This window comes from Lates calcarifer, unplaced genomic scaffold (genome assembly GCF_001640805.2).
Source record: "Lates calcarifer isolate ASB-BC8 unplaced genomic scaffold, TLL_Latcal_v3 _unitig_1249_quiver_2061, whole genome shotgun sequence".
NCBI classification, from domain to species: domain Eukaryota; kingdom Metazoa; phylum Chordata; class Actinopteri; family Centropomidae; genus Lates; species Lates calcarifer.
This window is the reverse complement of record NW_026115392.1, coordinates 1-12,960: the sequence shown is the minus strand read 5'-3', so window position 1 is coordinate 12,960 and position 12,960 is coordinate 1. Positions and strand designations below refer to the sequence as shown.

The 12,960-nt window shown below is 38.6% G+C and overlaps 1 pseudogene; it reads left to right on the top strand.

The window, feature by feature from the left end:
* The first annotated feature begins 1,361 nt into the window (after positions 1-1,361).
* On the top strand, positions 1,362-7,418 carry LOC108887614 (sideroflexin-1-like; annotated as a pseudogene).
* The last annotated feature ends 5,542 nt before the right edge of the window (positions 7,419-12,960 follow it).

The window sequence follows — 12,960 nt, the reverse complement described above, 5'->3', positions numbered from 1 at the left end:
GTAAGAGCAAAATATATCATTCTCATGATTGAGGTAATACCATAATGTAAGAGCTGAGTAATGGTTTCCTATCTCATAGGCAACAGGCCCTGTAGGGACTGAGATACCAGATAGATGTGTTTATGACTCTATGTAGCTCTTGCTGACTGTTGGCAGTAAGTCCATCTTAACTCCCATTGCCATGGCTTATCCTGATACTTTATGTGCGTCATAGTGTCCCTGGCAAAAATGCCACCCTTGTTACTTTTATCTCTTCCTGTTAGGCCTTACTGTGCTCAAGGCCAGGGAGGGAGTACATTCTGTTTTTTCCATGTAGCTATCCTACCTTAAATGTGAAACAGAATGTGTATCTCTTGGTCAGGCCTTAGTGATGCACTCAGTGCATGAACTCTGTCCTCTCAGCGTTAAGACTGACTCTTACTTTTTGTTCTATCATTGTACTCTATCATTTGATTCAAAGACAAAAGGCATGTTGAATTATCATTTATTCATTTCTTCCTTGACAAAAATAAATAGTTAATAAATAATTTTAGGCCAAATGGATAAACTTGTTACTTCACTTGTCATACAGACAAGATACAACAAAACTTGCTACACCCTCAGTCAATATCACTAAAATAGTCACAGTGACAAACAGAAATGTTTGGTATTTCATATTAGAGAGCCACTGCAACAAAACTCAGCACACCATCATTAGTGAGACTCCACACTGTTATTTTTTTATATATATATATTTTGTATGTCCACCATCATTTTTTGAGATGGATTCAATTCTCCTGGGCATGGATGACACCAGTCTGTCAGAAATCTCTAGAGACATTTCTCACAGATGATTGTTTCTCAGCCTCTCTTTGAGAAAGCTGAAGTGTTCTTAGGTTATTTTACAACCTTGTTCACACAATTAACCTTGACTGGAACACAGGTGTAATCACTTTTGATACAGTGATCACAAGTGTACTCACTTTTGTTGCATTGAGGTTGTACTTTGGGGCCTGCATAATGTAACAGAGAACAGTGCTCCACTACACAAACAGATTTCTTGATCTTTTATTTTATGTGTACCAGCTGTAATCAAAACTAAACTGGCCGGGTTGACAGATGATGTTAATAATTGGTTCCTTCAGGCTGCATTTGTGTGAAATAAGTAGTGACTGAGGGTACACAAAGTGTGCTCAATATAATAAATGACCCACACTTTTCTTTACTGTGGGATAGTAGGGATATTTTTTGTAGAACTGCTTGTATGCTTTATTGTGACAATGTTTTTATGGGTGTCACCAAACTCTTTCACTGCAGTGTTAATGGTGCCAATACAGTAGTTTTTACTTGACATGATGTGAAATCTCAATTCCTCAAACAAAATGTTGTTTCTTTGTGCTTGCAGGACTACTCCCGCAGTTGTGTTCTGGCAGTGGGTTAACCAGTCCTTCAACCGCTGTTGTCAATTACACCAACCGCAGTGGAGATGCCCCCATCACCGTGAAGTAGGGAGGACTTCTCACCTCTCTTCCACTCTAGATCATTCCTGTCCTCCCTCTAAACTAGTGTCTGTAAGGAGGCGGTGGGAGCTGCTGGCCTCTCCCCTTCCCTCACAGCGGTATTACGTTCCACTGTTAACCATGTTCAAGCCCGTGTCACCATGCACTCATGCTGACATAGGTTCAGTGCTCCCGTTTGATATTGGGTCAACATGCACTTGCATACTCTCTTCATTCTGCCACAGAGTGCATCCTTCAGATGCTGCAGAAATGCATCGAATGCATGCATTCAGAAGGGTTTCCTTCAGGACATGCAAATGCATAGTTCATGGATGAAGCATGTAACTGAGAATTTATTTACCTTTGCATATTCATATATAGCATGAATTTTCACTGTAACCAAGGCAACTGTTCTCTGAAATACTTTATTTTAGTTTACTGGAGAAATTATAAGCCACAGTTCTCATGTTCTGTAGACTTAGTCAGCTATTTATGATGTGTGAAAGAGGAAGTGGGTAATTAACATGTGATATGTTTCTGATGCATCTGTTTTCTCACAGTCAGCTCGGTGCAGCCTACGTCAGTGCTACTACTGGAGCTGTAGTCACTGCCTTGGGGCTCAAGTCTCTAGCTACGGTAATACCCAAAGGATCAAGTTAATAAATTGATGAAATGAAACAGAGTAAATTAGATAAAGACACACTGATCTACACATATATTTGCATATATTTGCATATTTGGTCAGTTGGTCTAATGCGTCTCTGATTCACCCCCATCTTTGCAGCGTCTCCCTCCAATCGTCAGCCGGTTTGTCCCCTTTGCTGCTGTTGCTGCTGCTAACTGTATCAACATTCCCTTCATGAGACAGAGGTGAAATCTCTAAAGTAAAAGCCAATGTCCTCTGTTTTGTTCACCCAAGAGCTTTTAGGAGTTGTAACAACTGCTACAGCAGCTCTATATGACTTTTGTTTTTGCCTCCTCCAGGGAGTTGAAGTACGGTATCCTGTGACGGATGAGAATGGAAACAGGTTAGGAGAGTCTGCTAATGCTGCCAAGCAGGCCATCGTGCAGGTGGTGGTGTCAAGGATCGGAATGGCAGTACCAGCAATGGGTAATGACAAGATTATTAATATTATCTACTGGTTTGTTAAACTGTGTATAATCAATATATTTATGATAACAACCCTCACTGTACAGACCTTTTCAGTGAGTTTTAGTTCATTTTTAACTGTCTGGCCCACACCTTCACTGTTCTGGTTTAAAAGCCCACTGTACATTACCTGCTCAGCATCCAATGGCAGACAGACACAGTTAGCAACTAGCTGGTGAACATAGTGGAGCATTAATCAGCTAAAGAGCAGGATATTTTTCTCAGAAGTTGGAAGACCCAAAAACAGTGAATATCATATACAACAATGGTCATCTCAGTGACAGTATGAATATAAATATGTGCACCAGCCTTTGTCGTCCCACACAAATCATCCATGGTTAAAACAAAATAACTGTCAAGACTGATCATTAGCTGAGGGATGAAAAAATTCTCACTCCTGAAGTGTGAAATTTCTTTTGTTATTCATGAAGCAGAAGACTTCACCTGATTTGTTTTTTATTTTTTACAGCCATTCCTCCTGTCATAATGAATGCTCTGGAGAAGAGAGCGTTCATGAAGGTAAGTAGACTATGTGCATGACTGTCATCCTGTTGTTTGTTGTCAGTAAGTCTGTGGTTTTACTGGGTATGTTGGTTAGGCTGAAAATAGTCTTTCTGCATTTCACATGTTACACAGTCACTGCATGTGGATGTCTTGTGGACAAACCTTGACAATTTGTTTGCCTGATCTCACTGTGGTTCTGCCTTCTCTGATTTCATCTCTGTAGCGGTTCCCAATTCTAAATGCTCCAGTCCAGGTGGGGCTCGTAGGTCTGTGGTAAGTAAATTACACTAGGAGTATCCATTGTGATGTTTCTGTGTGGACTCACAAGTATCTGCACTAAAAAGGAACTGGTAAAACTGTCTAAAACATCCCCTCTCTACCTCATTTTCAGCCTGGTGTTTGCAACTCCTCTGTGCTGCGCCCTGTTCCCACAGAAAAGGTACCAACAGCCACTCTCACATCACTCTTATCGGAGAGGGGGGGGGGTCATATCTGTAGGCATTAACTAAACTTTACCAGCAAATTATTAATGTTCAATCATCTCTTTGTAGCTCAATGAGCATCAGTGGGCTTGAAGCAGACCTGCAGGAGAGGATACGACAGACCAGTCCCCACACCACCACCGTCTACTTCAACAAGGGCCTGTAGGACCAGCCTACACTTGCGCGCGCACACACACACACACACACACACACACATGCAGACACTCACATATATATATGCACATGTCTGTTGTCTTGTGGGCACAAGTGGGAGAGCAAAACAAAATTTATTTATGCAGTTTTTTTGTTGTTGTTGCGTGTACTGCTGCATTTGTTTTTTGAACATGACTACATGAAGCTGCTCCAACTGTAACAGTGGAGGGTGACAATTATTTGACTGATTTTAAAAAAGAGGATTCACTAAAGGGAAAAACTAAACACTTTAGTAAGGAATATCATCTACAGTTCTCTCTGTACATAGATGGTACTCCCTAGGAAAGACTCCTGATTTTTTTTATTTTATGACTATTGTGTTGTGGTGTGCTTTCTGTCTTCCTTTGGGCAAAACTGACTATGGGGTGGTAGTCCATGAAGTTACTGATTTGTGTTTGACTCACCAATATCATTCAGGTTCATGCAAATCCTCTGAATCATTTGTAACTCCAGTTTGAAGTGAAGGCTAGTGCTTGTAAGTTGTGTATTGCTTCTGAATGTAACATAATCTTTTTTGCCTTTCCAATTCTTCCCTAGTCTTTGTCACATTATGCTGTTATTAAAAGTAATATCTTAATCTATCACACACTGAGTATAGTTCGTTACAATTGTTAAACTGGAAAAACCAGTGCATCGATTAGCTCTAAATAGTCCAATCCACAGTGAATATGTTACTCTTTTGTTGTACACTGGTGCAGCTTCTTACTCTCTTGAACTCTCCTTGAAGTGTACTTATGTCCCTTCATATTCTTAGACCAGGTAATGAGGTGCTAGATACATTTGGCAAAGACAACATGTAGGAATTATACTACAGAAGATCACAGAGCACAGCATACATTAGTTAACACTGCTGAGTGTGATCTTTGTCAGCATGAATATGTACTGTTGCCATGGCAGTGGCAACTTGTGTTTCATGGCCTTTCATCATTTGAGATCACTTTATTAACTAGTGCAGTCACTATCTTTAGTAGCACATTGATGAGTTATTTGATTGTTGTAAGTGATGGTGCTTGTTTGGTGGTTGTGTTAGTTGGAAAGGAATGTCCTTTGGTGAGTCTATGTGTTGTTGCTAAGAGAAAATGCTGTGGTCAGACAACAGTGTATTGGTGTTGTCATGTGAAAACTTTGTAACTCCAGTTTTTCTGGTTTTAATGTCCACACTCAAACTGAAAGACTGCCCAAACGGATTGAAAGAATTCAAAACTGCTTGGCTGTCAAGCAAAGCGAGCTGTCTAATTAAGTTGGAGACACAGGATTTAACTGTCCAACAGATAGCTAGCCTTCTGCAAAAATTATTTTTTGCACTCGAGCCATTGATGTTACATTGTACCAAATGAAAGTAGCTAATGTTGTGTGACAGAGTCAAAATGTTAAAAGCTTATATCCAGGTCACGGCAGTGGGTAATTGTGTGCACAGTCCTTGTTGTTGGTTTGTTGAAGTGGAAGTTTGGCAGAGTTTGAGCTTCTCTGATCAAATTTATTCACACTGTTGACCAAGCTTTCCAAACACACAACTGTCATTGTGGTTAGATAGTAATGATGGTGTACATGAAGAAGTGTCAGTTGAATTTTATCCCAGCACTGTCTGAATGATGTAAGAATATGTATATTTTTTGGATATATCTATAAATATAGTATATATATATATATATATATATATATGATGTACAGTGTATGGAGCACATATGCATGTGGTATTTTAGGGATTCAAGGTGTGCCTCTGGTTGTGAATCCACCAGATGGCCCCAAATATGCATCATAAAATAAAGTCAGCTGCTTGTGTTACAGGAATACAGAGAGTAGTTTATTGCAAATAAACAAGTGTTCCTCTTGCTCTTAGGGCTAATGAGCTCTCAAATCAGATGAGTGATCCTCTTGACAGACCTGACTCGTTACAGAGAATACTCTATGATTCAGTGCTTGTGTGAGTTGATGTTTCATGTCCAAAAAAACCCTGTAACCCCAACAGTAAGATTGTACAGGCCATGCTGATACTTTCATTTTAAAATGTAAACTGATTGAGTGCTGCATGACTACAGCAACCGCACAACTGCTGCATTTTTATGGAGGAACTTCTGTACAGACAGAAACACAAAATGATTGTTCTTATGTGTGATCCTGAAATTCAATGGTTTCATTCCTGATCATTTTTGAAAATTGTTCCCACTTGAAATTCAGATTCCTGTCCATAAAGAGTGTCTCAATATGACTCATAACTCCTGTATGAGGATATCTTTGTACTATTTAGATTTAGATGAAAGATATCTCATTTCTGCTATTGTACTCACTACTGAATTTCATATTTTTATATACACATTTAACCCCCGGAGCAATAATCAAACTCTTTCTGTTATCTTCCATGTAAACAGATGGTAGTCCGCTGCATCCCTCTGTAACACCAAAATATGACCACATGCACTGCAGGACAGTGTTTCAGAGTTAGCATCACTACTGTATTACACTCTTTGTTATATACCATGGCTATATAATTTAGACGTTTCTTTCTGCTACAGTTCTGATCATAGTTATTGTGTGTTGTGATTGGGAAGTTTTCCTGCTGAGAGCAAAACTGCACTATATAACCATAGCTGTGCTGCTGTAGGAACTAGTTTGATTTGTGTTGCTATTTAAAAGGAGCTTTTTAAATGTATATTGAAGATTGTATTGTTTATTGTGCTGGATAACATTGAATGAATCATGTTAATGCTAATTTATAATTCATTCATTATCTGGTTGCTTTCATTGCTCATAACCAAGTGACTCAGTTTCTGTTTTTTTTTCCCTTTGTGTTTTTCTGCTCTTTGAATTATGGCATAGATATGTCAAGAACAAAACTGGACGGTTTTAGTGAGCGTCAAAACACATCTGTAAACATGTATTTGAGCTTGTGACTGTAGTGCACCACCACAACATGTTGCACCCATAGATCAAGCCAAAGATGAGACGGGTATGAACAGGATTGAGGGGAAGAAGTGTGAGGTTTTTGTTTCAGCTTTACCGTATGGACCTTTTCCCAGGCTTTTCTCGTGCAAAAACGTGTTTTAGTTTTTTTTACAGAGGAAATCCTCAACCTTGTCAGTGCAACACCAAATTTTTCAAGAATGTCACAAAGCATCATTATTAACACCAACTTAACAGACTGAGGATAAAAATAAATTCCAATTGGCATTTTAGTTAATGGTCATATTTTTAGCATAGATTTTTCTTAACATCTCAATAAAATCTCTAAATGTAGTTGACTTTATTCCACATTGCAGCAGTGAATTTTGGCACGTTGGTTCAGCACCCACTAATTTAAACTTTCTTTGTGTATGCCATTAATAAAAGTGAAATCTTTGCATATTGAAGGCACAAATGTACAGACAATCTGTGTTACTGTTACACTCATGAATGTTTTTGGTTATTTCATGTACATACAAACTTACATACATGTAATCTTGTCAGTATTGGTGTATTCTCCCTCTATTTTGTATTGTGTTGAAATATATTTCCTTGGTGTGAAATGTATTTTACTCAGAGCAATAGAATAAAATGTGTAACATTAATGTCTAAACTGCTTAATGTGATACTATTAAACACTGTGTATTATAATTGTGTATGTAGTATTGCCCTCCTGCTCTTGAGAATTAGTTATCTGATAGGACTTATTAGTGCAACAGCCACAAATACATCAGCTAAAAGAAAGTTATCTGAATCGTTACATAATGTTTTGTGTGTACCCACACACAGTGCTGTGGATGTTTTGTCTTGAGATGTCTGAGGATAAAATAATTCACTAGATTAGTGATTTAAACATGATAACCTGTGGCTGTTTTACTGACGTTTAGATCCATCTCCAGCTTTCAACAAAAAATGAGAACCTCTCCTTTATTTTCAGCCTTAGTGTGTGGACCAGAGACGGTTACTAGGGCGGAACAGAATCAGACGGCCAATTGGCATTTTTTTTCTGCCGTTGTTGGCTTGCGTGTGTTGTGATTGGCCGCGTCGTGTGTCGTCATCGGTCATGTCTGGAAGGGGCGCAGAGAGAAGGAGAGACAAGTCGGAAATCAGAACAAAACCTACAGTCGGACCGTTGCCTCTGTTTGTCAGTACTGTGAGAAAACGTCATTACCGAAGAAGCCTGTATGCTAAAACGAGCGTTGGAGCTGCTTTTTTATCGAACACGAGTGAGGCTGGACGCTGAATACACCTGCAGCGCGAAGGTAAGTCTAAGGAGCGAACTAGCTAGCGGCTAGCGTTAGCATTTGCGTTAGCATTAGCCTTATCTTGTCGTCGTGTTTTATCACGTGGCTAGGAGTGTTTGTGTTGTTTGTGTTTCGAGCTCTTGATAGTCTGTTTAAATCCATGTTGTAATTGTTTACAACCTTTTGCATCTCTTTGTAAATTTGTGTTCCATCCTGGTCATTTTAACTTCGTTTATGATGGTTTCTCATGTCGTTGTCATTGGTTTGTGGCTACACTCGGATGTTACCATTAGTGGCGAGCGTTAGCATTAGCCTTTCAATACAATCGAAAATAGGCACTTCAGTTTTAAGAAATTACAATTCAATCAGTAGATTTAGGAACTGAGTGAGTGGTAACAACATATGTAAAACAAAAGGTATCTAAAAATAAACACTAAAAGTTAAAAACTGAACAAGAAACAAAACAAAACATCCAAGAGGGCAGTCAGGGATTAAGCTATAGTAAGGCATCAAAAAATGTCATAGGCTGTGTTCGACACTGCATACTAACGTACTGCCTACTACATACTCAAACAGTATATACTGTATGCTGCCTATTAAATGAGCGTTTAAGTAGGTGGCCGTTCACACTGAAGTATACTACCAGTATCTCAGAATGCATTTCTCACCACCGGTGGCAGCAGCAACAACTTTTCACTATTCATACCCTACAAACTATTGCTTATATTTGATCACTTATATGCACATCATATTTTTGTCATATTTTAAGTTTACTCTGCGTTTCCTAGTGTTCATATTTCTTGATATGATTTTACTCTTGATATATCATAGCATATTCAAATCAGTATGTTCATACTGCTCTTACTGTACCTTTTGCAGAATATTTTCTGCATTTCTGGTAAGATCCTGAACTTCTTGATATTTTTTAAGTAAGCAAAAACATGATGACATGTTTCTTCTGTGCTTAGCATAAAGACTGTGGTGTTTTTGATGCTTGAACTCGCCTTGTACTTCTGTTTCAGATTTTCCCACTTTTTTTTTCACCCACCCAGCCTCCACCTTTCCCTCCAGCCCTTAATCTTTGATGAACATCCCAAACAAGCATATCATTAGTGAAATTATCATTCACTTGGTAGAAGAAACGAAAGAGCTTATGATGAACTATGCACATTGAAATTAATTATCTAACTCAAAGCCTCGGACAACGGCGTTACGCCTCCCCGTGAACTGCTCCTGATTTATCGGGTATAGGCGGCCCGTATCTGCATCAGCCTCTTGATGAAACGAACAACAACGTACAACGTTGTTAATCACGGCTATCCATCATATGTCCACATTTACTGCTCCGTAGTAATTACGGCGCCAACTGACAAGCCTCTAAACTAAATTAGCATGTAGGCTAACGGGCTAACTGACCAGTCAAGCGCCACATCAATTCCAACAACAATAAACAAAATAGATTCATTATTAATGTAAACCTTGTTGTTTGGATATTATTTTAACCACATACAACCTATAATATAGTTAAAATACTCACACTTGTAGGCGCACTGTTGCTGGCTGGTGCCAGGAGTATCTGCTTGAAGGTCCACCATTGTAGGCAGTCGGACAAAACGCAATGCATTGTGGGGCAATTGAGTATATCCAGTAAGCTCATGGTGGATACTCTGAAATTCTTGCCGATTTAGTATATATCTGGGCATTTCTTGCGTACACAAAATTTGCATACTATGATGTGTGAACACACTACGTACTAATTTTGACGTCAGACTTAGTATGAATAGTAAGTTAGTATGCTGTTTTGAACACAGCCATAGTATAGTTAGCTGTCAAAAACTGCCAAAAAATGTCATAGTATAGTAAGGCATGAAAAATGTTCAAAAAATGTCATAAAAAAGAAAAGCTTCAAAAGGTTGAAATGTGAAATAATGATTCTGTATGAGACTGTCTGTGGTGGAAGAAATATTCAGACTTTACTGAAGTATAATAAACAATACAAGTTAAAATCCTGCATTCAAAGATTTTGTTTATTATTGTTGTGTAGTTCACAGTAACATACATCATTGCTTCAGTGATTAGTTGATAGACACACAATAATTATTTTACTTTTTCCCAAGTATTTGTTGTTGGTTTTTCAGGAGGTGACGGCAGTCAACTGTTCATTTTCTGAAACAGCCCTCTAATGTTAAATGCTCTGCCTCAGCTGTAATGTTGAATATTTATCTGTGTTTTCATGGTTAAACTGTTGATGAGGAATAGGTAGTAGTGTATTGATCATTTTCCTTCATATTTTTCTCTTTAATCTCCTCCAGGTGTCACCACTTTGTCCAGGACATCGTCCACAATCGCAGAGACATGGTCCATGATCGGAGAGACATTGTTGAGGATGAGGGAGACATCGTCCACGATCAAAGACGTGGTCTATGATCGCAGAGACCTTGTCAAAGATGAGAGAGACGTTGTCCGTGATCTGAGACATTGTCCATGCTTCGTAGAGACCTTGCGATAGAATCGGCGGAGACGGGGGTCACCGATTTGACGGCATTGCCCGCGATCAGGGACATTGTTGATGACCACAGAGACACCGTCTATGATCTCAGAGACATCGTCCACGATCACAAAGACATAGTCCATGATCGCAGAGACATTGTCCATAATCTCAGAGACATTGTCCGCGATCACAGAGACGTAGTCCACAATCACAGAGATGTAGTCCAAGATCACAGAGAGTCTTTGTACAATGAAGAAGTTCTTTCAGACATAGACAGAGGCCTCCAGGTAATTCACAAACAGCTTTACATCAACTGCCCAACACAAAGCACTGTTTAGTAAGGCATCAAAAATGGTCAAAAGTGTCATAGTATCATAAGGAGTCGAAGAAGGCCAAAAAATGTCATAGTATAGGGAGGAATCCAAAACCATTAAAAAATGTCCTAGTATAGTAAGGCATTTTAAAATGGTCAAAAAATGTCATAGTATAGTAAGGGGTCAAAAATGGTCAAAAAATGTCATAGTATATAGTAAGGCGTGAAAAATGGTTGGAAAATGTCATAGTAAAGAAAGGCTTCAAAAGGTTGAAATGTGAAATAATGATTCTTTATGAGACCGTCTGTGGTAGAAGAAATATTCAGACTTTACTGAAGTATAATAAACAATACAAGTTAAAATCCTGCATTCAAAGATTTTGTTTGTTATTGTTGTGCAGTTCACAGTAACATACATCATTGCTTCAGTGATTAGTTGATAGACACACAATAATTATTTTACTTTTTCCCAAGTTTTTGTTGTTGGTTTTTCAGGAGGTGACGGCAGTCAACTGTTCATTTTCTGAAACAGCCCTCTAATGTTAAATGCTCTGCCTCAGCTGTAATGTTGAATATTTATCTGTGTTTTCATAGTTAAACTGTTGATGAGGAATAGGTAGTAGTGTATTGATCATTTTCCTTCATATTTTTCTCTTTAATCTCCTCCAGGTGTCACCACTTTGTCCAGGACATCGTCCACAATTGCAGAGACATGGTCCATGATCGGAGAGACATTGTTGAGGATGAGGGAGACATCGTCCACGATCAGAGACGTGGTCTATGATCGCAGAGACCTTGTCAAAGATGAGAGAGACGTTGTCCGTGATCAGAGACATTGTCCATGCTTCGTAGAGACCTTGCGATAGAATCGGCGGAGACGGGGGTCACCGATTTGACGGCATTGCCCGCGATCAGGGACATTGTCGATGACCACAGAGACACCGTCTATGATCTCAGAGACATCGTCCACGATCACAAAGACATAGTCCATGATCGCAGAGACATTGTCCATAATCTCAGAGACATTGTCCGCGATCACAGAGACGTAGTCCACGATCACAGAGATGTAGTCCAAGATCACAGAGAGTCTTCATACAATGAAGAAGTTCTTTCAGACCAAGACAGAGGCCTTCAGGTAATTCACAAACAGCTTTACAACACCTGCCCAACACAGAGCACTGTTTAGTAAGGCATCAAAAATGGTCAAAAAATGTCAAAGTATATTAAGGCGTCAAAAACTGTCATAGTATAGTGAGGCATCAAAAACAGCCAAAAGTGTCGTAGTATCATAAGGGGTCAAAGAAGGCCAAAAAATGTCATAGTATAGTAAGGAGTCAAAAACCACCAAAAAATATCATAGTATAGTAAGGAGTCAAAAACCACCAAAAATGTCATATTATAGTAAGGCATGAAAAACCACCAAAAAAGGTCATAGTATAGTAAGGCATGGAAAATGGTCAGAAAATGTCATAGTGTAGTAAAGGGTCAAAAATGTTCAAAAAATGTGATAGTATAGTAAGGCATGGGAAATGGTCAGAAAATGTCATAGTATAGTAAGGGGTCAAAAAATGTAAGGCATGAAAAATGGTCAAAAAATGTAAGGTGTGAAAAATGGTCAAAAAAGGTCATAGTTTAGTAAGGCATGGAAAACCACCCAAAAATGTTAGTAGTAAGACATGAAAAACCACCAAAAAATGTCATAGTATAACAAGGAGTCAGAAACCACCCAAAAAATTTCATAGTATAGTAAGGCATGAAAAATGGTCAGAAAATGTCATGATATAGTAAGGAGTCAGAAATCACCAAAAAATGTCATAGTGTAATAAAACACGAAAAATGGTCAAAAAATGTAAGGCATGAAAAATGTTCAAAAATGTCATAGTATAGTAAGGAGTCAAAAACCACCAAACATGTCATAGTATAGTAAGGCATGAAAAAATGGTCAAAAAATGTCATAGTATACTAAGGCTCGAAAAAACCACCAAAAAATGTCATAGTATAGTAAGGAGTCAAAAACCACCAAAAATGTCATAGTATAGTGAGGCATGAAAAACCATCCATAATAATGTCACAGTATGTCATAGTATAGTAAGTATGTCATAGTGTAACCAAAAAAAATGTCATAGTATAGTAAGGAGTCAAAAA